At 35.3% G+C, this 26917-nt stretch overlaps 1 protein-coding gene across 5 annotated transcripts in view; it reads left to right on the forward strand.

Moving 5' to 3' along the window:
* The window catches only part of GRIK2 (glutamate ionotropic receptor kainate type subunit 2), a 357572-nt gene that overhangs the window by 48245 nt on the left and 282410 nt on the right, over window positions 1-26917 (forward strand). The window contains exon 1 of one of the 5 annotated variants that reach the window (XM_064412800.1): window positions 13288-13324. The exons of the other annotated variants lie outside the window; for them this stretch is intronic. The gene's annotated coding sequence lies outside the window, so the exon portion shown is untranslated. Of the gene's footprint in view, window positions 1-13287; window positions 13325-26917 lie in introns of those variants that run through there. 5 annotated transcript variants of the gene reach the window in all.

Raw genomic sequence — 26917 nt, forward strand, 5'->3', positions numbered from 1 at the left:
GTGTTGGTGAGCAGGGGGTGGTCTCTGGAACAGGGTTTTGCCATATACTGAGCACAGCTGGTTTCAGGCAGCTCCCCAACAGACCCACCAAGGACACAGCTGAGACCATCTGCAAAGTCAGGCATGCCCACTTACTCCTTACTCAGAGAAGGAGGAAGGGAGGAGGTGCTCCAGGTGTCGTAGATATTACCCTGCCACCCATGGAAAGGATGTTTGTAGAGTAGGTATTCTCTGCAGCATGTGGAGAGCACCATGACAAAATAGGTGACATTCCCTGAAGGAGCTGTGGTCTGTGGAAGACCCACACTGGAGCAGGTTGATCTTCTCTGCAGCCTGCTGAGGAGACTAATGCTGGAGCAGGGCAAAAGTGTGAGGTGGAAGGAGTGGCAGGGAGGAGCTGTTGAGTACTGTCCATAACCCCTCACTGCCCATCCCTCTGTGCTGTGGGTGTGGACTAGAGCAAGAACAGCTGGGAAAGGAGTAAAGCTGAACTTGGGGAAATGAGGATAAGAGAATTTGAGAAAATGCCAATTTAATTTGTGGTTTTTTGTTTCTTACCATTCAGCTTGTTTAGTCAGCTATAAATTAATTTTCCCCAAGATGAGTTAGTTTTGCCCATGACATTAATTGGTAAATTAATATCTCTCTGTCTTTATCTCAACCCATGAAATTTTGCGTGTTGTCTTTTTCTTCTGCCCTGCTGAGGAAGGTTATAGTGTCAAAAAGGGGGCAAGGCAGCTGCAGATTGGGCTGCCACCTGGAAATCACTTTATAAGACTTTAAAAGAATGGAAAACACAGCAAGACAAGAGAGGCTTGCAATAATCAACTAATACAACAAAATCTGTAGAAGGAAGAAGAGAATTATTAAAACAGCAGTGGGGACTGGGGAAAGAGTAACTCTATTCTTTAGTATGGTGTATTTGTTTGCTAATGAAACATGTGCATTTTGTTTGTGAATTGTGACTATGAATCTTTGATTAAGCATGAGTTTAGAAGTTTATATTCCATAAGTATAAGTACACTTGACAGATGCTGGATCAATATTGTTCAAAGTTCTATAGCTGTTGATTTGTTGCTGCCTTAATATATAGCCTTTAACTTATTCTTGTGAGTTACCTTATAAAGTTGTACAGCTGTGGATATTGTCAATATTCTAGAGATATAAAGGCTTCTGATGATATGTAATGTAAGTTTGGGTAATGAATTTACTTGAACATAACTTTCTAGAGATACAGTAACTTTGTAATTAAAAGAAAAAGGGGGAATTGTGGATAGATAAAATGTAGGAGAATAGAGATAGTGGTGAAGGTAATCTGGCCCCTAAGGAGTTACAGCTGTGCCAATTACCAAGCATTAAGAACAAGCCTGCCCTTAATAGGCCACAGCTGGATCCAATTAGGAGGGGTATTATAAAAGAGCAGGTTGGGTGCTCGAGATGGAGTTTGTTGGCTGTGCAGAGGGGGAGGAGAAGAAGGAGCTGCCGCTGTGAAGAGCTGCCCATGGAAATCACCAAGAAGGTATGAAACTTTTGCAACAAGATAGCAACAGAAGGGGAGTGAGAGAGAGGCTAGGTAGGCACTTGACAGGTGGTCAGGGTCAGCCTAACACAAAACTATAATGTAAATTCTCCTTAACTCTTGTGTCCTTAAAAAAAGTTTGATAGCACCATGGTATTACTTGGAATATTACATGCATAAATGTGGAAAGGAAGATTTAAAGTTTTAGTATGTGTTTGATAGTTGAAACTGTACATAGAGATTAAATGGTGAAATAATCACTGGACAAAGGTTTCTTTGTATGGTGAGGTCCATTTTTGAGGATTTTATACCATAATGGAACATCACAAAGATGATGATATAAATAAGATCTAAGAAAGGGTATTATGTTTTCTTAAAGAAACACTGAAACTGTAAACATATACACACTTATTACAAAGTTCCTGTTTTTCATTTTTTTCCCAGAAAAACCAAACTATTGTCAGGCTGTATAAAATTTAGCAGTTACAGAATCTGAGTTGAAGGGGACCCATCAGGATCGCTGAATCCAACTCCTGGCTCTGCACAGGACCGCCCCAGAGTCACACCACATGCGTGAGAACATTGTCCAAACACTTCTTGAACTCTGTCAGGTTTGGTGCTGTGGCCACTTCCCTGGGGATCCTGTTCTAGTGCTCAACCACCTTCTGGGTGAAATATTTTTTCCTAATATTCAACCTAAATTTCCTCTGATTCAGCTTTATGCTGTTTCTTTCAGTCCTGTCACTGATTAGTCCTGCTAATTACAAAGGCAACCCTCCCTGTTTCAGCATGCACAAAAAGCTAACCAGTTTAGTATGTGGCTTGTTGGTTCTTTTCAGATGTTTAAAAAGACTGACCCTTACATTGCTCTGTAGTGTAAGGCTTTCTCTGAGGCATTGAGAAGTAGAAAAGACTTATGGAAATAAAGCTTCATCTGCCTTCATTATTTCTAATGACTAGAAGCAAGGCATCCTAAAGGTGACAAATGTTTAAACTGGAAGTACTGTAACCAAGAGATCTAATATTATCTTTGAAAGGCAGTGTTACTGCATTCTCCATAGTTAAACTTTAAAAACTGCTCATGATGAGCAATTTCCTTTAAAAACAAGGGAATTTTAGGGAAAAAATTACTTAAGCCTCTCATTTGGACTATAATGTATTCCATCATTAATATATAAAATATTAATGTTTTGGATGAAGAGTTAGTTAAGTGAATATTTTATTATTCAAACCTGTTTTCTTTTCTGTCTCAGTTTTTTCCTTAGCTACAAGCAGTATTTTAAAACTGGCTTTTAGGAGTAAAACTTGTAACTTTTCTCCTTTATTTAGTTATAGATTTTCTTACTGATAAAAAAGCCCTAGAAGTACGACTTTCAGTCTTTTGGTTTTCTTTTTTTCCTGTGTACTCCTGACCTTGTCTTCTTGTCATGCCAGCTTGATGCCTGACCAACATTAGTCTGAGGCTACGTGGTGCACTTGGCAACAAACCCAAAATATCAAAACACATACTAAAGAAGTTCAATTTTGACGTATTTTTAAGGTTGCCTCCTGTTTCATACTAGGGAAAAATTCCTTTTGGACATCATTAGGTCTCTCTGAGATTGCTGGTGACCAATAAGTGCAGTTCTTTCACAGAGCAATCATGTTCCATCCTGGTGCAAAGGTGCCAAAGGTGCAAAGTCATTGAGCAACACTGAGTAAACTGCAAACAGTTGACTTTGTAATCCCTGATTTCTCTAAGTAACCACAACTTATCTCTTGTGCTCTCAGTGAGGTTGTTTCCCATTGTTTTTGTATATACTTAGCTCTTTCAAGCAAGGCGGAGAAGAAGGATGTGCATTTTTATAAAAGGAAGAGGAGGATTGCACAACAGATATAAGACCAGTAAGAGAAGGCAGAAAAGGTTTGAGACAAACTGAAGACTGACATTTAAACATTGTGAGGGGAGGATAGAGATGGCTTCAGTTCAAATTGGGGAATGACAAGAGAAGGGAGGTGTCTGACTGCTGCAAGAAGTTGTATCCTCCGTAATGTGGCAAGGTGATAGAATGACCATTTCTAATTCTTCCACTAATCACACATAGCAGATGTGTCTCTTTTTAAAGCAAAATGTGGATTTTCTATTTACCACTATCCAGGAATATTCATATAACATCTATACTTCTGAATGAAGTGTAAATCTTAGTCAAATTATTATACGAGTTTTCCCTAAAAGAACTGAGAGATGAATGCCATGTGAGAGAGAGTGCAGTATAATGTGTCACTAAATAATATTTTTCTTTAATAATTCAGGCACTTGTAATCAGGTATTTAGGTGCTGGAGCAGATATATATTTCTTATATAATGAAACAGATATAAGAGTGAAGTAGATTTTTCACTCTTGGAAGTGAAACTTTTCCTAAATAATGTCTGTGTATAAAAATAATAATAAAACTATCATATAAGAGGAAAATCCCTTGGGTGAGTTTGTTCAGCTTTGCTCTCTACCTTTTTCTTCTGCTGCTTTATTTGTTTTCCCTGAAGGAATGTTCGTCTCATCTTCACTGACATTTTAAAGTCAGGTGGTGACTTTTAGTTTTCTGTCGAGCCTGAGTTCCTTCAATGCCCTCAAGAGTGCTCCTGACTTCCTCATCAAACAGTGGATGCCTCAGTCCCACCTAGAGGTCACAACCATGACAGAGTTACTGCAAAAATAAACATTAGTATGTTTGTAATATTTTTTTCTTTCACAAACTACTAAGCAGCTGAAACCAACACTGGCAATGTTTTTGATTTTAAAGGGAATGAGCAAAAGGATTCCAGTTTCTAGTGTGACTTTTATTCCTTCTGTTCTTCCTAGCATGTTAGGAGAGAGAAATATGTTATCTTTCCTCTTTGAGAAGGTCATGTACTCACAGTCAATGGATGAAAAATACTGTTATAATTTGCTTGCAAATTAGATTCACAACGTCAGTTTCAAGTTTTGGAATTTTAAATCTGTAACAAAATGACAATGACTATTTTTAAAAATAGTTAAAATTAATTTCTGTTCATATTTCTCATTTTCAGAAGTCCTATTTACATTTCCACCATATATTTAAAGATATTAAACAAGTCTAGATAGTATTCTTAAGAAAAATTTTCAGAACTAAGACACATTATTAATTATTGCCTTTCTTTCTTGGGATCAGCTAATTGGTTTTCCAATTCAGTCAGAATTCCTAGTCATTCACTTCAGACTCAGTCACAAACCCTAAAGTGAAATCTGATATTTCATGGAAAGTCATGCTGCTTCTAGTCTTGCTTCTTGATTAGTGCCTGCCCTTAGAGATACACAAAATAATTTAGATTGGAAGGGATATCTGCAGGTTGTTTTATGCAATCTCCATCTCAAAGCAGAGCAAATTTTAGGCCTGTGGATTGGTGCCTGTCCATTTGACAGATTTTTTTTTTTTTACTGTAATCTACTCAGGATTTCAATGCTTGTCCTGTCTCTCTGCACCTCCAAGAAGATCCTTTATTTTATATATTTTTTCTCTTTCCTTTATGCTTTCTTACTGGTTAGAGACAGTGGTAAGATCATTATCCACTATATCAAATTTACTAATAACACTACAATGCAGATATCAAACATACACTTTCAAAACATCTGTACTTTTACACAGTCTTTATTGAGGTAGTAAGTCTGTCTTGACAGGTACCAATATTGTTCTCTTAATCTGATAGTTTTTAACTACAATTTATGTTCCATGTAGTCATTTCAATGTCACTGTTACTAAGTGTTTAGCTTGTAGGATATGAACTAGCTGCAAACAACCCTCAGCAGCGCCTAGAAATCTTAAAATAAATATGCTTTCCATGACTACTGATAAAATGGAAAGTTGGATCTATTTGTAAAGCACTGTCTTGTTAGTAATCTACTGTGTTGGCATAATGTGCATTTTTCCATATGGTGAGGCAGGACTCTTCCAATCATTATATGCTCTCATTCAAATTCTGCCTGCTGCAGGAAATTAGCACTGTTCACACTTGTTTAGGCTTAATAAAGATCATTTTTCCTAAAGCACAAGGATAAGGTCACCATCTGCCACATGAAAATGCCAATTTCAAATGAGCAGCAGTCAAAAGAGAGTGTCTTTCATTTTTAGACACGCTCACAAGGAACTTAATAGGAAAAATCGTAATTGATTCTGACATCTATCAGATTACAGGATAATGTTAAGGTATCAGATTTTCAGTTTTGCAGATGTGTATTTTTTTTGTGTAGTGTTATGAGTGTTTCATACACCACTTTCCCATTTTCATCTCTGTTCACATTTGGGAATATCTGACCATACATAATAGGCATTTGGAAGCCCTTCCCCAATCAAGAAGGTAATAAAGCATTTTCATAGCTAAGTTCAGTGATTCAGCACTCATAGCTGCTTTGATTTTTCTCAGTTATTTTAGACTATTTAATCCATATGAGTAAACACTAAAATATTTTGATAAAAAAGTCTGTTACAAATTTATAGTCTCTATAAAAACCTTTTAATTACAGAAAATTGAAAAATATCTATATTTATCATAACATTTTTCTACCAAAATAGGTTACAAAACCCTACAGTTTCTATGAGTTATAAAGAACTTATTTACACTTATTTATTCAGAGTGCATGTGCTAAATAAACACATAATTAATGACTATAGAATGAATGATTGAATATGGCCTTTTCATGACCAGAGTGTTCATACGCTAATAAAGGAGATTAAAAAATGCAACTCTATCTAAGGAGTTGAAGAGCTCTCTTACTTAAATTTGGAAACATCCACTTTCCAAAATTATACTCTGAGTTTGTAGTCTTTCCAAACAGGAAAACAAAATTTACATTTGGCTATTTTTTAAAATCTCCTTAGTTTACAAACTGTCTCATTGTGATAAGGTTGTTTGAATTGACTATACCACATAAATATATTCCATCACTAGTTCTAGTAATCATTTGTTGTATAATGATTTTTTTTTTTTAAATCATACAGTTATCTTCTCATTTTGGGAAAATCAAGTAATCCAGGAATTCAAAATAACAAATTTCCTAATCATTGACTGGTTCACACAATTCACAAAGGTACAAGCTGAGGACAGAGTCAGGCAGGTGATTGGCAATCTGGGGACAGCAGAAGGGATGAAAGTCACATTTAATAGTGACAAAAACACATTGTGAACAGAAGAAAATTGTGACAGATTGTTTCCACCTCACTTATTGCAGAATTCTAAACTTGCATTGAGTCATATTATGTATCCTAACATCAGCTTGAAAATAAAGGATGATTTACTATTTGGTCAATGAGAACTGACACCACTTCTTAAATTGCTTCTCTCAGCCACTGATGTTTTTGGCTGTAATCAGAATTTCAATGCTGACCTCTAACTATTTCCAAAAAATTATACTGATAGGTTTATGAGCTGGATGTTTGCTTTGCTCTCACAGCAGTTTTTGGATCAGGTAGTTGTAAGCATAAGTTGCCCTTTATCTCAAATGTGAGTAGCTAATTTCTTTATTGATGGCTCTGATGTTACAGCTGCTGTAAAGCCAACTTCATTTGTTGCAGCTCCATGTTCAGCAAAATATTCCAGATGACCTCATGGTTTAATTCTAGGTGCTACATTTTTCTGATTATTATTATACTTATTTAAAATATTTTAAAGCTCTAAAATAAATTCTGCAAGTGAAAACAAATTAATAAATATATAACTGTGATCAGTTTCCAAGCAAGTATACTTCCATCACTCTTTGTGGTCTGTTACTAACTAAACAGAATTTTTTTTTAGCTGTGATCTTGATTTGTACTGTTTCTCAATACTGTAACAGTTTTCCCCTTGTTCTTCCTTTTTTTTTTTTTTTTTTCTCAGATGCTTTTAGAGGTGTTAAGGCTCTATTTTCATACTGGTCATTTCCTTCTTTTATTTTATGGTGAATAAAAATCCCATCAGAGATGATAAAGGGAAAAGCATGTGTTCATTTTTTTTTAAGTTTTCTTCATTTTTAGGAGAACACTTTTAATTTTGTGGCAAGATTTAATTCATAAAGAGGAACATGGATGAACGCTATTCTTCCCTTACCTCTGACCCTGCAAGCACTACCTGGTATATATCTGGGCTGGGTCTGAAATTAGGCATGCACATCCAATCTGTTCTGGTGGCAATGCTGTGTACCTGGTGACAGGTTGTGTGCAAAAAAAGACAGATGGGCTTTTTAGCTATCTCATACTTTGTACATACCAGTATGGGTGGACTGAAGCACCATAAGATGTAGATAAACTGTGCTGTCAAAAGAAACCCCGGGTATAGAGATAGTTCTGGCTCTTGCTCTTGAGACAGGTAAAAAAAAAAAAAGGTATAAAAGTACCATAGAAAATTACTTCTTAATAAAAAAAAATATATTATGGCATTTTAATATAGAAAATAGTGAAAAAACAAGCCTAGAGGACTTGTCAATTGAATATTAAGGACACGAATATACCTGTTTATATTGTTAACATTTCTTTCTCTTTCCCTATAACATATTTTGTGACACTTTAGAAGCTATTAGAACCACACTTCAGTCACCCATGGAAGCAATAGTGAGTCTCCTGCAGCAGCAGCAGTTAATGGGGGTTACACTTTTACAAGTGTCTAGACATCAGTCCAGCATAATTTATCGGCAGAGCAGACTAATAGTGAAGTCCAGCATTGCTCTAAGAAAGCATGGTAAATCAAACTACCTGGCTTGTGTGTATGCTGTAGTCAGCAGCAAGCACTGGCTGGGGGCACACAGTCCTGCTGCTCACAGGAACAGCAAAAGCAACCTCCTACAATGCGATGAAATCCTTCCCTAGTTCAGCATGATTCCAGTAGCAGGCTGCAGATGCAATTTAGTCTCTGCTCTTATTCACGTTTCTTCCAACTGTGCCAAGGGTGGCCATAGCCATATCTGAATGACAGTGTTATGTGCTAGGAGATGAAGTAGTATATTGTTTCATTTTGTTCAGCTGTGGCTGAAGTCATTCCAATTTAGTTCTAGTTCAAGTTCAACAACATTTCAAAATAGCAACTTCTTCTTTCATTAATAAATAATTAAAATTATGGCTTGAACCAACTTCTGTTTAGGAAAATAATGGATTTGCTTCAGCTGCCTGGTTGTGTATTTAAATAGGAGTTACAATGTATTTTTCAACAAGTAGTATGGGTGAACCTATTAAGGGTAAGCCCTTTTCAGCCCATCTTTCCCGACCCTATACACATATGAACTGAAATAAACTGGAGCAATGTTTCACCCTAAAAAAAGATATATTAACATTTGTACAGCACTGCTTGTGCTTCTGCTATAAAAAAGTCTCCAAAAATGGTGTAGTTCTATATTTAGGCCCTTTCACTTTTATAACAAATATATTCATTTTATAAATATTTCAACTGCTAATCCTACCCATCCAATTTAAGGTCTGAGAACCTGTATTTTTTCCTTGTGCTGTCATAAGTGAAAAAAAGTTTTGAATGTTAAATTCAGATTTCGATTGTGTCCTCACTGTCTGCAGCTTTACTGTCTGGAATATGTTTATGTGAGTGTAGCTGCTGAGTGTAATCTCAAATCTTATCCTTTTTAGGGCTGTGTGGGGCTAGCAGAAGTTTGTTTGTTTAAACAAAACAGTTTAAAGAGTAGAGATGTCTGAAACCATGAAAGGGACCGATTTAGAAAATAAGAAAGAGTCAATGTGTGCAATTAATTTTTAAAAAAGTATAATGGTCCTCTAATTAGCATAATGAATTAATGTTATTGTAACTTTTCCAATAACCACTTCCCCTCCTCCCTCCCAAAAAACAAATGCATATTTCTCTGTTTCTTAAAAGGAATACAATTAAGAACAAGAGACAAAGAGGGGACAGTGATCTAATACAGAGACAATGTATGCATGCAACTGTGAATATGCATCTGGTTACAGCTCCACTTTGGCCTGCAATTTGCTGGTCATACTGTCCATGAAAATTACATTAAGAGTGTTCTTTCTTTGCAGTGCTTTTCCTCCCAAAGTCTACTTAAAACATGATTTCTTTTCATGGCAAGAGCCCTTCTGTCTTTATTTCACAACCATTAAAAGTGTGAAGGGACAGACTTTCCTGAAGCAGACATCGGTCCTTTGAGCTCTTTGACCTGCTACTTTCTTTCTTCTCAGCTCTTGGAATGAGTTGAGAAACCTGCATCCTTCAGGCAAACACCAAAGGAATATATTTTGCCTCTTTTAATGGGAGTACGTCTTCTATGACATACACTGTAAATGACGATAGGGTTTTATTTGTTGGGAAGACATTCAATGATCTATTACTTTCATGGTATTACACTGATTAATGCACCTGGCATTTAGGCATGTCTATATGATGCATGTTTATGAATTTCTGACAGAAAGCAGTAATAGTTTAAAGGGATCAACCATGAGCCCCTTCTGAACAATATTTTTGCTATCAGAGGTCTGCTTTCATAGCCACTAGACTTAAATGGAAATTATCTCTTATTTTTTTCTTTCTTATAACTTTGAAGTTCTTAAAATTCCCACTTGACAGGAAGATATGCTACTGTCTGTTTGCCTTTAAAATCCACATATTTACCTCTTCCTGTCAGAATCATATGATATTCAAATGTGAACATATGCGGTTACAGTATTTTTATCTCCACAGCTTTGTGTGAAGTAATATAGTAGAAAATGCTAGTACAAATTCAATACTATAGTCTAAGGAAATACTATGAATTCTAGGAGGGAGTTTTTAAGCTGTGTAATTATTCTACAACAACCACTACTCCAGGATGTAAAACGCAGTTCAGACTTGCAGGATACAAGTCAAAAATCAAGTGTGGGTTACAAACTTGGTGCTTAAGAGATTATGTTAAATAAAATACTCATAAATATAAATATGTTACAATGAAAAAAGTTCTATATTTTTTACTAAGTGATCTATGATTTAGAAAGGCACAGAGTTCTTCTGAAACTAATTAAAATGGAAAGTTAAGAATGCATTTTCTTCAAGTATGGCTTTCCTCTCTCTGACCTTGATGTAAAATAGTTAAAAGAAAAAGATATATAAATATTAATATTTCACCAGTAAGCAAAATTATTTTCTGAAATTAAGATACATATTTGCAAGTAATTGAACTCAACATAGGCCTAGAACATAGCATATAATCAGACATTGAAGTAGCTTGTTCATTGAAAGGGAATGTAATTTCAGATAGGTTTAGGCATTCCCCTTTAGAAATGGAATATGACTATACTTAATAACTCCTTTTTTCTGCAGAAGATTTTTATAAGAAATTCTCCTTGTGTTCTTGCTCTGAAAAGGAACCTTAAAACACAAAACTGCACTTTTCTCCACTTTAATATTTCCTCTGTATTTCCTGAGTAGTTGAACAAAGGCTTTCATTCAAGTGAAAAAAATTTACTTAAACGTATAAGAATATGACAGTGTCCAATGAAGCTGAACCACAATTCTGTTTCACAAAAAATCAAACAAGTCTCCATCTTCTCCCACTAAAAAATTACAGCTTTGATCTAAAAATGAATAACTTCAAATTTTTTGTGCTGTATAATAGAGGTGCATCACTGTTGTCTTGTTAGTTTCACACCAAAGATATCACCAGTGTTGGCTTTTAGACTCTGTTTTAGTAGGATAATTTTTTGTCTTTCTTGCTGCTATCTTTCCTTCATTTCTTTCAGATTTACTGCAGCAATTGAAATGAGGAACACCCACAATCTCCATTTTAGCAGTATACATTTAGTTCCAAAATATCACACTGTTCATGAAAGATGAATTATTCAGTGCACCATTTAATGGTGAGAGGTCTGTAGATTGTTTGTATTTTAATTAAGTATAACCTAAATTCAGAATCAGTCTCTAAAAATTGAGGATGGTATTCTGGGCTTCCATTACTTAATATGTGACTGTCAATTAATTTCAGAATAGATGTCTGTAGGGGTAGTTTTACGGAGGATTTTTAAAGATTTTTTTTCAAAGCACTGGTCTATGCCTTCCTATTGATCTTTGCATTGCACAGAGGAGTTACTATACTGAAATTTATTAATTTCCTTTTATATTCATTATAGTCTGCAAAATGTTAAGTAACTTTTTGGATTTTTCAAGTTTTTTTAGCTCATACAGAAAGAAAAAACCTGATTTGGCAATGTTAAGATAAAAGTCTGACAGATGAAACAGAGCAAAAGCACTGAGTGTTTCGTTATTCTGGGGAATTGTGATGTTAATTGTAGGTGCCAAAACAGTTTTTCCTGGGCCTTGACTAGAGCAGAAGGATGAGAATTCTGGTGGGAACAGGATGAGGATTGTTCTGAATTTTAAAACAATTTTTAACCTTGGAGGGAAAATGGTAATGAAAAGAATTCTTTTAATTCTCAAGGGATAAAAGATGGATTCAGGTTATTCCCTTTTAGGATAAATCTGGAAACTGATGTCAGAATTTCAGTAATTTTTTTTTTTTTTTTTTTTTTTTGTGGAATGAAAAAATGGTTTTGCATATATCTATAGAACGAACAACATAATTTCACTTCCTTTCAGGACAGTTTATATCTAAGAAAGTCTGTAAATGTGACAGCTTTTTCTTAATTAGGAAAGGTATACCTTACTGTAGTCTTTCAAAAGCTGTAAACCAACTCAAATTTAAATTTTGAAGTGGCTTCACCTTTCTCATATTATTCTGATTGCTGATAACTCTAATGACCTTCATATGATACCAACTGGCAGGTAATTAGCTACTCAAAAGAATACTAAGTAAGTTTGCTGATGACAAAATGGGAGGAGCTGTTGACTCCCTTGAGGATAGAGACCTCAACAAACTAAAGAGATGGACAGTCACCAACAACACAAAGTTTTCCATGTTGAGAGCAGGATCCTGCACCTGGGATGGGTGTAGAGACAGGGAATGAGATGCTGGAAAGCTGTGCTGTGGAAAGGGCCTTGGGAGTCCTGGTCAGTGGCAAGCTGAACATGAGCCAGGAGGCAGCCAGGAGGGCTGGTGGTGTCCTGGGCCCATCAGGCACAACATCACAGCCGGGCAAGGGAGGGGATTGTCCTGCTCTGCTCTGCGCTGGGGCGGTCTCACCTTGAGTGCTGGGGGCAGTTTTGGTCACTGCAACATAAAAGAGTCATTAAACCATTAGGAAGCATCCAAATGAGGGTCATGAGGATGGTTAAAGCTCTGGAGAAGAAGCTATATGAGAAGTGACTCAGCCACTTGGTATGTTCAGCCTGGGGAAAAGGAGAGGAAGGGCAGACCTCAATGTGGTCTTCAACATAGGGGGAAGCATATTGGGAAGTACCGATCTCTTCATTCTCATAACCAGTGACAGGACTCAAAAAAATGGCATAAAACTGTGTCAGGGGAGGTTTAGGCTGGACATCAAGAAAAGAATTTTCTCCTAGAGGGAGGTTGAGAACTGGTACAGACTTCCCCAGGGAAGTGATCTCAGCACCAAGCCTGACAGAGTTCAAGAAGCATTTGGACAGTACTATCAGGCACATGGTAGAATTCTTGAGGTGTCCTGCATAGGAGCAGGAGTTGGACTTGATGATCCTGATGGTCCCTTCCAGCTCAGACTGGATTTCACTGGATTTCCAGAATTGCAGACAATATGTTATCTGCTAACACTTAAATCATGCTCCTATAACCTAGCCTGTAAACCTCTTTTCTTGTCTAAGGCAAAGGGGTGTTCCTTTTCTGTTGCTTTGTCAATTTCTTCTTTTTGTAATTTTTTTAACAGCACAGCTCCATCTCTCTTTGGAATTCAACAAAGGTTTTTCAAGAATAAAAGGTGAGCAGTTTTTTCTGGAAATCAGATAGGTTTTGCTAAAGTATAAAATTGGAACCTTTGGATGCAAGCATGAGTCTGTGATAATTAGTATAAAGCAGTTTGATGAGTGGGAAATGGAATGGTCGGTTAAATAAGAAACAGGAAATGTTATAAATCTAGTTGTCTCTCAATTAAGAAAAAATGAAATGGACTGCTTTGAGTGGTAAGTAAATCAGGAGACTATGTTTTCTGATTTTGAAGCAAAATTATCTTCAAAATATTAGTGTTGTTTTAAAGGTCAGGCATATAAAACAGCATATATGTCTTCCTATTTAAGAAAAGGAGCTTGTAATAGATACTCTCCAGGTACTAGAACTTAAGCCTAAGATTAGGTCAGTTGATTAGAACATGGTGCAAGTAATGTCCAGGGTGTGGGTTTGACTCCTGTTTGGGTCCATTCTAACTCACAACGTCCTGTGAGTGTGGTATACTGTACTGAGATAGACTTTAGCAAGACTATCGAGAGGGACTATGTTAAAGACTTTACAGGAATCTAACCAGATGACACGTGTAGTTCTTCTTGTGTCCACTCATGTAGTTATTTCATTGTAATATGCCATTAGATTAGTCAGACAGTGCTTATTTTCTATAGCCACAGAGTTACCTGCAATACAGGACTTTATTTCATAGCTAGCAATGAAGAAATATTTTTCCACTATGGCAGACAACTATATAAATACAAGGAAATTGCTCAGTGCTGTGGCTGCTTTGTAGCATGCTTTTGAAGTGGGAAGAGTTTAGCACAGTGGGCAGCTGGTGCTCTGCATTTTAAGGGAAGGCAATCACTTAGTATTATTTGCTATGTCTAGGTCACGTGTGATTATTCTTTTTGGCGACTTAGTAGCCTGATGCTGATGGCTGACTTCTGCCTCCTGTTTCCAAGGTTCATTATGAATGTATCCTTTCCCCTTTTGCCGGTCCTGGCTGTTGTCTGTCCCTGATCCAGTGAGTCAATGCAGCTTGCCAAACCAGCAGTTTTAGGGTTTTTTTCTGTGCTTGGTTTTCTGCTAATGAATGAATTAAATGAGCTCACTGAAGAATCAAACAAGTGCCAGAAACAAGACTTTGGAAGTCTGGATAAAAAGGCCGGGTAAGATACATAGGGAAGAGGAGGAGGACTCCAGCTGCCTTTGGCAGCAGCCAGCTATTAACTCTTAGCTCACTTTATGCATTTATGCCCTCCATCTCCCAAAGAATCTAGAGCATACTCCGGTGTTCAGATTTCAATCCAGTGGATAAGTAACTACATTACCTAAATAAAATCCACCCATGAGAGGTTATGACTTAAAAAGAGAAAAAATTATATATTCTGGGTTTTTTTCCCTGACATATGTTTTTTGTGTGCTTCTGTCACTAAGAGATGCAGTTTAATGTATTATTCTCTCACCACACATAATATTTGGCACTTAATGTTATAATTTAGATTATAATCTGGATTATTTTACCAGTGTTCCTAGGGGATTAGTTTAGGTGCAGTCATGTAAGTAAAGGACTGTACAATGTGTATGAACTTTTTCATGGGATCATATTGACTAACTTAGGTGAGAAATATATTTCTTACTCTTGTTTCTTTTGTAGTCTGATCTCAGTGAATTCACTGTCCTTGATTCTTCAATGTTATATACTTTTTGTTTCACTCTTCTTATACTTCATTTTCAAATATTGTAATTGTTTCTGTGCTAAATTTTAGAAACACATGAGTGTTTACTGTTCAATCCAGAGCTTTATGGAGTTGCTTAATGAAACCCAAATTAAGTGATACTTGGAGAAATAGCTTCTAATTTATTCTGCTGAACACAGTAAAATCTTTTGCAAAGAAAACATTTCAGAAAATGTAGTTCTGTAATTAGTGTATGATGGCCAATTGACTAGTAAACTTATTTTTAGGGTCTATAATGAGGAAACACCTCAATGTTTTGTGTATACAAACAGGGAGAAGCATTTTTTCTGTACATATCTGAGACCTAATAATTCAGGAGAATGTGGTAACTTAAGTCTAAAAAATATAGCATAAATAATGAAATGGATATATAAATTACATCAAGTCTCTGATATTAAGATCTGGTGCATCAGACAAGACAGTACCTTTTAAATTTTTTTTTTATTTAATGTAATTAGATCTACAAATCAAACAAAGACCTCTGCAGAATTGGTCTAGACAGTCATGAAATTAGAAATTATGTCTGTCTGTAACATACTGAAAAAGGAAGCTTAAGATAGGAATTCCTAAGGATTAGGTGAGACCCACTGCTGTGAATCTGTGAAATCATACAGTGTGGGCTCTACAGACTTTGCTTGCCCTTGTCTGTCTTCCTCCAGGCACTGCTGATTTAGTTTCTGTTCGTAACTTTTGAGTTACAACTCAGCTAATTACAAGCAACTAATATGAATGAAGAACAAGATGCGTGGACAGTTCAGAGCTGAAATGAATCTAATATGTCTGATCAAGCAGATGGTTTCAACTGCTCCAAAAAGGGAGAAATAGGTCTGAGTGTACATTACTGCCTGCTGGTATTAGGAGAGTGTATTATAGACACGTCTGCAAGCTTTCTTTACCGTCAAGAGAATTGGAAGCTTGCAATTTTTAATGATAAACCCACATTTTTCTTAAACATCACATGGAATCATGTGACTCCAGGATCTCATCTGGACAAAAAAAATCAGATATTAAAATAATCAGAAAAGCAGTTACTTGGACCTGGCTATTATTTCAGATGTAACATTTAGAACCAGTATTCAATCATTTTGATCTACTGTCATTTTGCTCCAGGTTCCTAGGAAGATCCTATAGGGGACTTGGCCAGATCTGGGAGAAAATTTTGTGCAGACAGCAGAACCACCTGGGTCACTGGGGACTTTTCAACCCTACCAGTGCAGCCATGCCAAGAGGAGAAATTAAATGTCTCTGTCCACATTAGTTCAAAATACTAACAGACAAGAAAAACACATCTATCTTACTTATGCCTGCCTGTGTGCAGGGATTTGAGATAGCTGCATCTCCCAAAGCCATTCAAACTGCTGAAGTGTTTGGGTATGTCTTGGCTTGACACACTTTGTGACCAGAAGCAATTTTGTCATTTGCATCAACCCTCTAGTCCTATAGCATTACTTCATTGCTTCTTGCCTTATGCCAGCCTTTTGTTTGTAAAATATGCTAGCTTCCTTCATACTAAAAATGTTTACTAAACCAAAGATGATAATGCTAATCACTTTAAGCAAAATGTGTTGCTTTCATTCTCTGTCATTAAATCTGATGTGTTCCACCCCATGCAACTATTATTCCAAGTAGCTTTCTGGAACAGCTGTAGACAGTTGCTGTGATGCACCATATGCTCTGCATGAAAAATTTTTAAAATGTTTTTTTATTTTTTATTTTTTTACAGAATTGCATTAGTGAGTCACATGGTCAAAGCGCAGGACAGAAGCCAGCTAATTTTTAGTTTCCAATGACCTTGGCCGTGTCTGTCACCTGCCCTGTTATATTCCTTCCTTCTGTAAGGTTGGGATAGCAACACTGTCCTCAGATTATGTGTAGGAGAGCTAATTAACCAATTACTATATCAATAATTCAGCAGAAAAACTTGTCTAGATAGTGTATTTAAGGTTAAGTGACATTTTATTAATAAAAAACAATCATTGAGTAAGACATATATTAGAGAAGCTATATATATATATATATATATATATATATAAATATAATGTTTATACCCACTGTGCAGAACTGAAATATTGAGATGGTAGTAAAAGAAAAAGTCATGGGAGGCTTTTTATACATAGGAGATTCTTATCTTCATAGGGTAGAAACAGAGGGGTTCGAAGATGTGAGTCCTATTTTGAAACAACCACCATATTATCAGCATGTTACTGCTTAAATTCAAAGTATGCAAATATCATGAGAAAAGTGATACTAAGGATGACTTCTGTGACTAAAACTGACAAGGCTATTTTGAAGAACCTTTAAAGTTTTTAGTACAACTTTCATTTGACTTGCACTTAAAGATCATCTCTGTTAGTCTAGTGACATTTGCCAGTCCCCTAGGTTATGCTTTAAGATGGGCTTCATTTACCTCACAAAATGTACACAACTGCATAAGATATTTATCTACAGGAAGCAAGCAAAACTTGCTCTGTTTTATTAATTTTTAAGCACAGTACATAATTCAGTAATGCAATACATTATTGAATTGGTAGCATCACGTTTCCTTTCAAATTGCCTTCTTTGTTCTTTTGTAAAAATCCTTTTCCTTTTCAGAGAAGGCTTCCCTGTTGACTTCCTATTCCTTCTTACTGAAGGAAGTGTATTAAATGTTCTTTTGAATGCATCAAAACCATTCAGTGTGTCAGCAGCATGGAACCACAGAAATGTGGATGACCTTACTTTAGGGATAAGGCTAGCTTTTCTGAACCCTTTTTTCTACCTGCTGGATGAAAATAACTTAATTTCCAATTTATGTGTTAAATAGGAAGCGAGCACTGATTGGGCTTTTTTTTGTCTAAATTGTTTTTGTAGATGAAAGCATTCCAGTCTTACTTTAGATCTTTAATTCTTGATAGAAAATGGCCATTAATTTCAGTACAATTTCCACAATGAGATAGTGATCTTGCCTTTTTATATTCTGCCTTCTAATCTTGTCCAAATTGGTTATACAGGAGGATGACAAAAATGACCATTGCAGAACTCACCATGACTTTTAATTGTTGTTGGTTATGACATGCCTGAACGAAGCTTTTTCAAACTGTGTGTGTTAAAAGAATACAAGGAATGGATAGGTACAATAGGAGTGTTCCTGAGACCAGTTTCTACTTATCAGAGATTCAGAAACACAGGATGAGCTTTGTTTAGCTCTCGCCATCATAAAACTTGCCATTAATTGCAAGCAAACTTCTAGGCTTCCTCAGAAGACATTGAAAGATGCTTATTTTGAGACTCATCTCTCAAACAGGAGGTGAAATAAGTAGTTTTCTGACATTTAGAAATAAAGTAAATGTCTAGGTGAGATTTGATATCAAACTTCTGGTGGCTAACATTGGGTGAGATGCATCTTGTTCTTGGAAATCTTAGATCAGCTTTCAAAGTACTCTGCATTTTGTTCAAGTGTTGATTTTGCCGGCACATCAAGCGGAAGAAGTCCTAGTATTGACAAACTATACTAGGTTCAATTTCATTTAAATTGAAATAATTAAAAGATATATTAAATATGTAAAATATCCTAGAAATAGATAAATTGGAATATTGAATTATGATTTTTTTTCTTCAGGAGGATAAAATTAATTATTATTGGTTTTGGAGGTTTTTTTCAGTAAAACAATTTATAGTATAATGTCAGAAAAATACAAGCATTGAAGTGAACAATTGGTTGTATTTTCTGAGGTATGACTACATGAAAATTGCAAGTTTGCTTGAATAATATAACGTACATGTGTATGCTCTTTTTTTAAAGGGTAAAGCAGTAAAACATGGGTTTGAATATGATTTATTTTTTTCCACAAAAGGATTTCTTTCCTCTGAAAAGTTATTGTCACATTGTTAAGAATTTTCTGAAGGGTAAACATGTCCAAATCATTAAATTTTATTTTGTGTGTACCCGTATTATAACTGCATGATATTACCACTGGAATGCAAGTTTGTACATTAAAACAATAGCAAAAATCCATTATTATTTCTTGTAACTCAGGATGATGTCATTAGGTTATGGAATCTCAGTTAATATTCATATTTTGTTATAGTAGATTGTGTCTTACAGGTACATTGAAGATTGTAGCTGAATTCTTCATTATAGGATTCTGAATTTTAGGTTTGAATAAGTTTATTTTTTGTTAGTGTGTAGTAGCAGAAGTTGCTAAAATAAGTTGAAGCAAGAAACTGCTATAGCAAACTAGGGAAAAAGCTGGGCCTATGATAATTAGCTATTTTAACAAAACCTTGTTACCAGATTTTTTTTTTTGTGATACTGACAGTTTGAACTAGGAAATTCTAGCAATCCTCACCTAGTGAGTGTGCTGTTATACACCTGAGCCAGCTTTGAATCAAAGCCTCCCCATGCAGGGAAAATTTCAATTAATGGGCATGAATAGACCTGGATAACATGAGAGAAGGGCAATCATCCAGTCTGGCTTCCTGCAAGGTTAGAATTATTCTATCTGCACAAATCATAAAATGTGTGAAGTCTGGTTTTGTGTATTCCATCTGTCCTAAACTCTACCCTTTTTCATATGAGGTTGTGCAGGCAATTTTCAATTACTACTGGTAATGTCTAAATTAGCCATTCTTTTTACAAATGTGATTCTGCAGTATCATTACTCCTCTTTCTTCCTGCTTTTTATGCTATCTTAACTTTTTTTTTTTTGTATCTTTTCACATTCCTCTTAAAACCTGTAGGTTTATTTGATATTGTAATATGGGATTTACTTTTGGCACCATTACTGAGTCTGCTTTAGAGTATTGTGAGGAGAGTGGAATCTACCATTGGGCTTCATCAATTTTTGCTAATGTACTTTCATGATGTGAGATAGTGATCCATAATACCAATCACACTGACATTTTAGAAACTTCTGGTCAATACTCTGGCAACTAAGTTTCTTTCCAGCCATTAACTTTGCATGGCACATCACTTCAAGAATAATTTTCAAGAAAGATTTTGGGAGATTATGAGGTAGAAGCAAAACTGTAAATGACATTCAGAGTATTCCTTTCGCCCCTTTATTCTAAAAGCTGAGTAGCAATAAGTCAGGAGTGAAGGACTGACTTACAGAATCATTGTGGTAATCGGCTAATCACCAAATTTCATATAGTTACCACAAAGATACATAAAATTTTGATATGATACAGATATGCGCTTTTTAAGTACCTTTAGAAATATTGATCACACTTTTCTATTGTATCAAACTCATTTTACTTAATAGAGTCTTATCCATCTGAATGCTATGATACAGTGACAACAATCATAGATAAGAAAAAGATATGGTTAATTATATATTTTTGAACTATTTGTTGGAGAATGAGTTAAATTGAAAATGAGAATGTCCAGAATTCCATTCAACATGTCTTCTACTTAGACTACAAATTAAACATTATTGCTTATGAAAAAAACCCCAAAGAGAACAGTACATCACCTAGAGTCCAAAACGCATTCTATAGCTAGGGGAAAAAAAGGCAACGAGTTAAGAAAGTTGAGATGGGGAGTAAGAAAAGATAGTCATATGAGTCTGTGGCAAGAAATTTTTTTGCTTTAGTGTATGAGATTCTATCTGTGTTGGATGTAAGTAATGAGTTCCAGTAGCCTAGAAAGAAATACATTTCAGTTGGCTAGATTGTGATTTTTTATTTTACCCTCCTGCTTTTTATAATGCCACCTTCTGTGAATGGTAACCTGAACCCACTGAAGAGATGCATGTTAAAATGCAGAGGATAAGGGAGAAAAAAAGGTTTTTTTCTTACTATTTCAGAGTGGTATAGCCCTTGTTATATGGTTTAACTTAAATGAAACAGAAAGATGGTTTCCATTCTGCTGGCAAGAATTTGAAATATTACAGTGTTTCATATAAATTGTTTTCATTGCTGTAGAAGATTTTCTATATACAAAGTAACTTTTTACTTGTAGGGAGCTATCTATTAGTATTTATTAGTATTTATTAAACAGGAATTAGATAAGAGTACATAAGATCAAGGAAATTAACACAGTTGTTATGTAAATTTCAAGCTTTTGTTTACACTGATACATGTGTGCTGTCTGCTAGTGCAGGTTATGGCACTTGGGTCTCAGCTAAAAAATATGTAAAGCTATATGAAAATAGACAGCTCTCTATAAATACCTAAGTTTGGTGTTTTGTTTTTTTTTTTTTCTGGGAGCTACAGGAAGTAAATTGCAGTCAACATGTGTCTCCTAATGTGCTGCAGTTTCAGGCAGAAGAATGCAAAACAAGTGGTGAACGGGTCAAATCATCCACTTTTAGTTAAATGAAGTTTTAGGACAGTCACATTAGCCATTCATGCATAATACTTTTCTGGAGAAAATGCAGTTTTTAGTAGTTTACAGTGGAGAATGTGTCAGCTGCTATTTTTTTTCATATTTAGGGCCCAAAGAAGTCCTGTTTCTGGGCTAAATGCATATCTGTGTAAAATGTTATGAGGTTTTCATATGTTCTTGCTATATCAGAAATTTTTTTTCTGTTCTTTGAAGTTCACATTAGCTGGAGTTTTCCTTGGCTTCAGTCTAGGTGCCCTCAAATATGAAAACTGTTTTGTAAATAGTGGCTTGTAAAACCAAGATTTAAGTCTCTCCTCACATTAGCAGTAGTGTAGCTGGAGCATAAGTGTGGATTTACTTCATTAAATATCCGAATTTGTTTGCTGCAAAGTTCCTCACTTCCCAAATGGAGCACTGAATAGTCCTCTCTTGTGAGCTCCAAATATCAATCAGATCTTTTGACAGATGGGGCAATATGCAATCTTGTTGGTCTTGTCCCATTCAGCCAGCCAGAAAATGCTGGTTGGGAGACTCGACAATGACAGATTTCTTTCCTTGACTGATGAGTGCAAGGAATTCTGAATGTCTCATGACCTAGTAGACTCAAGATGTCTACTTGCTAGTCCTTACAACTTGCCAATAGGCTAGGGTAAGCTCTGTGACTATTTAGAAACATAACACAAAATAAAGAAAAGTTAAATATTATGAAATCTTTATGAAATAAGCTAATGGCTGCCTTTCACAGGGTTTGTTGGAAGCCAAATATTTAACAAATTAACAAAATGTGAATTCTAAGTAGTGCATTAGTGAGATGCTCTTCTGAGACAATTCCACATTTACTTCATTGCAAAATCTCTAAGTTGCCAAAATGTAGTTGGGTTCTTTGTGTGGGTTCTTTTTTGCTTTGTTTTTGTGTGTAGTTTTTTTTCCTTTTTTTTTTTTAATGGAAACCCATCAGTAGAAAACTGCCTTGTTGGAATTGCCTGTTCACTGTATGTCACCACTGACATAAGTGTGTAAGAAAAGTTACCTGATACCATTCAGTGTTCATTCGAGCATTCAAGAAAAAAATGGGAACCCTATTTCTAGCTCTGTCAGTGAAAGAATTATGAGCATTTCACTCACCACTTATTTCAGAACAAAGCTATTTAACCTGACACTTACTTGCAGGAAGCTATATCCAGGAGGGGCTGATGTATGTCCAATGCTTTTACCTACTATTAAAAATCATATTGCTGGGCTGTAGCAATAGCTTTTGCAATCATATGTCTGGTTATAATTGTGTTATAAATTTTGATTTCCTGTTGAAAAGAGGCTGTTATTTTACTACAAGAACTAAAAGGTATTCTTGATTTCAGGTTTTAGTAGTCTCTGCAATACTAACAAATAAAAGTGGATATGAAAGTTTTATATCTGGATCTGTAATATGTCAAAAAGAAATAGCAGGGTCTTAAAACTGTCTTTAATTGAATACCTCCTCTTTGCTCAGAATCCCATGTTTATTTACCCTTGACTGTTCTTCAGGTCCGACTTTTTCCTCCAAGCTTAGTATATCATATGACAAGCTAAGTAATTTCAGCCATAGAAGAATAAATATAGAACTTAAAATAATGAATATGTTCATTTTTTTACCATATCAACAACCATACATGAAAAAATTCGAAAAGGTAATATGTCAAGAAAACACTAAAATGGAAAAGAGATAGTAAACTTGTAAATTCCAAGCTGAAGAAGAAGAAAACTGATAAGTGAGTTGTTAAATGGCAGGTTCATCTTACAAGCAGTACTGATTTAAAACAAACATTTTGTTTTGTCAGGACAGTAGCTGCAGATCATTACCTTAGTGCAAAGTATTTCCATACATATTATAGTCTTATGAATACTATTCTCATAAAAGCTGTTACAAATGGAAAACTAGTTTGGAAAATATTTCAGAGTATTGAACTGAAAAAATAATAGTTCTACTTACACCCAGTCTTTGTTACAAAACATCATAAATGTTTCTCTCTACTACTCTTCATAGCCATGAATCTGTTCAGCATTACATTAAATAGAAAAGAATAACTTTTACAAAGAATTTTAAAGAAGAAATCTATCAAATTTTAGTTTAATTCCTGTATTGATTTAGAAAGAAATTATGTGCTCCTGAACTTAATTATACAGTCAGTTCACAAGGCAGAAATTAAAGCTGACCAGAAATCACAGTATGACTTGTATGTGTTTTGTGATAAAAATTAATTTTGCTTCATACTTTAAACTTCAGTTATATAGAAACAAATATGAACTTTTCTGGTGGTTTTTTTTTGTTTTTGTTTCTCTTCTTGCAAATTCAAAATTTGTTTGCAGTATTCTGTTTATTTTCTAAGCAAACTGTCCTTGTCAATGTGTGTAGATTTGCGTTTTCAGCTTATATGCATATGCTCATATTTGGAATGTGTTTAATTAGACAAGAAATATTAGTTAATATTAAACATTTTTTCTCTATCAAATATCATGCAAAAACAAAAAAAGTAGTTACATGGTTTTTCACTAAAAATAGGAAGCTGATTTCAGTTTCCATAAAAATAACCTTGGACACTGCCATAACATAAGGTACCATAAAGATCATATGTTACAAGCATAGCAGGTGTTAATTCTTGTTGTACACACCCACTCAGGAGGCCCTTGCACCCTGCTTAAAGCAGCGTTTAGAGTAAGTATTCATAACAGCTGTGCTGAACTGAAGTACATGAAAGGTGTTTGGGCTTGGCCTGAGTTAAGTATATCTTCTCCAAGGATCTTTTTCCTTATAGTATGTGTTAATAAATTTGTTGCTCTATTTGCACTCTGTATTAGGAGGTCTTATTTCTTGCTAATCACCACCCAAACCCACACAATTAATCACAGACTGAAATCTCAAACACATGCTAAAATCTGAATTTGCTATTTTCTGGTCACTTGACTAGAGATACTTATATTTTGATAGGGGTCTGAGAATTTTTAATTAAACTGGTTACAGATTTGTTGAATTACAAGTTAGATTTTTTTGAGGCATGTGAACTATTGAATATTTTTGTGCATTGCATAAGAAAAATGTCCAGTCTTGCTGTCCAGCTACTGTTGATATAACATAAATGTGTTATTTCGTCTAGTCCATAAAGATCTAAGTATTTAGTAACTTTATTCTGCAGTAAACTATGGCCCCCATGGTGTATGTCATTTCTGGTTTAAGTATTGGCACTTATGATTCAGCTACCTTATTCTGATTTTAGGTCAACTTTTATTGACAAAGATACTGAAATGGATACTCTTGTATGATAGAAAAGTTTAACCTGCAGCCTTAATATTGAATTATACTGTAGATCAAAGTGTGCCTCCTTCTTAAGTCAGTCATGTTGAGTTTCAAAGTGTTACAGCAAGTGCTTGTTTAACTATATTTGGTGAGAAAACAGTCGCTGTTAATGTACTGTGACATTTAATAACACTTTTGTGTGTTATAGAGGCAGGCAGTACCTTCTTTAAAATTTGCTTGGATCTTTTGCTTTTGTGCTTGCTTTATTTCTCAACCTCTTCTATATTGTTTGAAGTTTTTGTTAAATGTAATTTTCACCTTCACCCTCTTGTTTGAAAACATGGCAGAACAAATCAATATGGATAAACTAGGGAAAAGACCCAGCAGCCCACACACTTGATTAACTTGACCACTATGGTGAAAATGAAGAAGAAATGATAAAATTTGTCCTTCTATTTTTCGGTTGGGTAGGGAAGAAAGAGGAATAAAGACGAGGAAGCCAAAGTTCTGGTACTGTAGGAGGGGAAAATAGCAGAAATTGACAATTACAACTGACTTAAAAAGGAAAAGAAACTTGGTTTTTTACAACCTCTTTATAACATAAGTGGGAGAAACAAAGCAGCTCTGCAGAAATTTTTGCCTGTTGCATTCTTCTAACAAAAGGTGTCCTGTCCAAAACTGAAAGAAAATATATTTGTGCATCATTGAACCAGGGAAATTGTCAATTTGATGAAATTTTGAGAGGTTACTCTAGTAGCCATTATTTTCAAATATTGAAAAATAATTTGTCAATGAAATAAATTCTTGCTCATTTTGTCCACCCATCTAGCTTGTCATTCATAAACTTATGGATATTCTGCTCATCTGCCTGAGGGTAAAAGAAAATGTTGACGTGCAGTTGACTGAGCATGTGCCTATGAAAAATTGGCTCTGACCCTCACTTGTGTCAAGCAGTTGGCATGGCTTTTGATTAGTAATTAATTAAATCAATGCCAGCAGACACTAATGGTATCTTTCCATAGAATGACATGCCAGACCTATTAAGGATAAACTACTTGATACTGATTCCTCTTTTAGACTTTGTCAGTTCAGCAGGATATCTTGTCAATGTCACCATGTGAGAGATTAATTTAGAAAAATGCTCTCTAAAATATTTCATTAAATCTAAACTCAGAGGATATTTTTTGCTTAAGCTGTATTACTTCTTGCTCCCTGGACAGGGAAGGTGCCAAGTTACTACAGGATCCAATTACTTAAACTAAGTTATTAAAAAAAAAACACCAACAAAAAACCCCAAAACCCCAAAACACATTAACTGTCCTCCCCTCATCTTGCTGAATCAACTGATAAGCTATACCCCATCATAAGGGTATAGTTTATCAGTTTTGATTCAGCAAGGTCTGAGAATATTGCTAGAGATTTAAGCTGTGGTTCTGGTTGCAAGTGTGTTTCAGTACAATCAATGATTTTGAAAGTATGTAGCAGAGTTCCTTGTGGACTTTAATTCCATTTCAAAGACTGTTTTTCTATTGAACACCTTTTTCTCTGCAGGCAATGTCAGTTCATGACAGCTGATAGACACCTGCAAGTAGTACTTATTTTTATGGAAGGCACTTCTCAGGATTTGACATGTTTATTGACCCTTTTCGTATCAAAAGGTCTGATTTAAATCTCTCTAAGTGAGAGAAATAACTAGGGGCCACAACTGTCCCTTAGTTGTAGTTATGTAAACTCAAATGAACTTCACTGGTTCAGAAGTTTAGAAGCTAAACACTTAGGAGGAAAAAAAACTCCATTGATGATAGTCCCAAGTAAAGCATTTATGTGAATCTGCTGGACACTGTCTATCCAAAATTAACAATAGCATTGCAGGAGTGGAAATAGTTGCCTGAGTGTCTCGTATTTTGATCAATTCTAATTGCTTGTTTCAGGACAGTGAAAGAAGAATGAGCATGTGAAAGATTTTTATAAACATTTTCCAAATATGGTAAATGTCACTGGCTATAAAGCCTGCCCTGCTTTTCCTGGACTGAGCTCACTGCTGAGCTAGTAAAACATTCCCATTGCCCTACAAAAAATTTATGTAAGACTCTAGCATGGGAAGTTTTTGAACATCTATAGTCTTTTTGCCTGTCTCCATTGCAGAAGAAGGACAAGCTTACAAGCAGAAATGTAAGAGGAACACTCACAATAGTTCTCATGCTGTATGGAGGCAGGTGCTTTGAACCTAAGAATAGGTTGCTCTGGATGTAATCATTGGATCCATAGGATCAACTGCATTTTTAAAATGTAATTATTAATAAGTCGAGGGAAGGT

Source organism: Passer domesticus, chromosome 3 (genome assembly GCF_036417665.1).
Source record: "Passer domesticus isolate bPasDom1 chromosome 3, bPasDom1.hap1, whole genome shotgun sequence".
In the NCBI taxonomy this organism is placed as follows: domain Eukaryota; kingdom Metazoa; phylum Chordata; class Aves; order Passeriformes; family Passeridae; genus Passer; species Passer domesticus.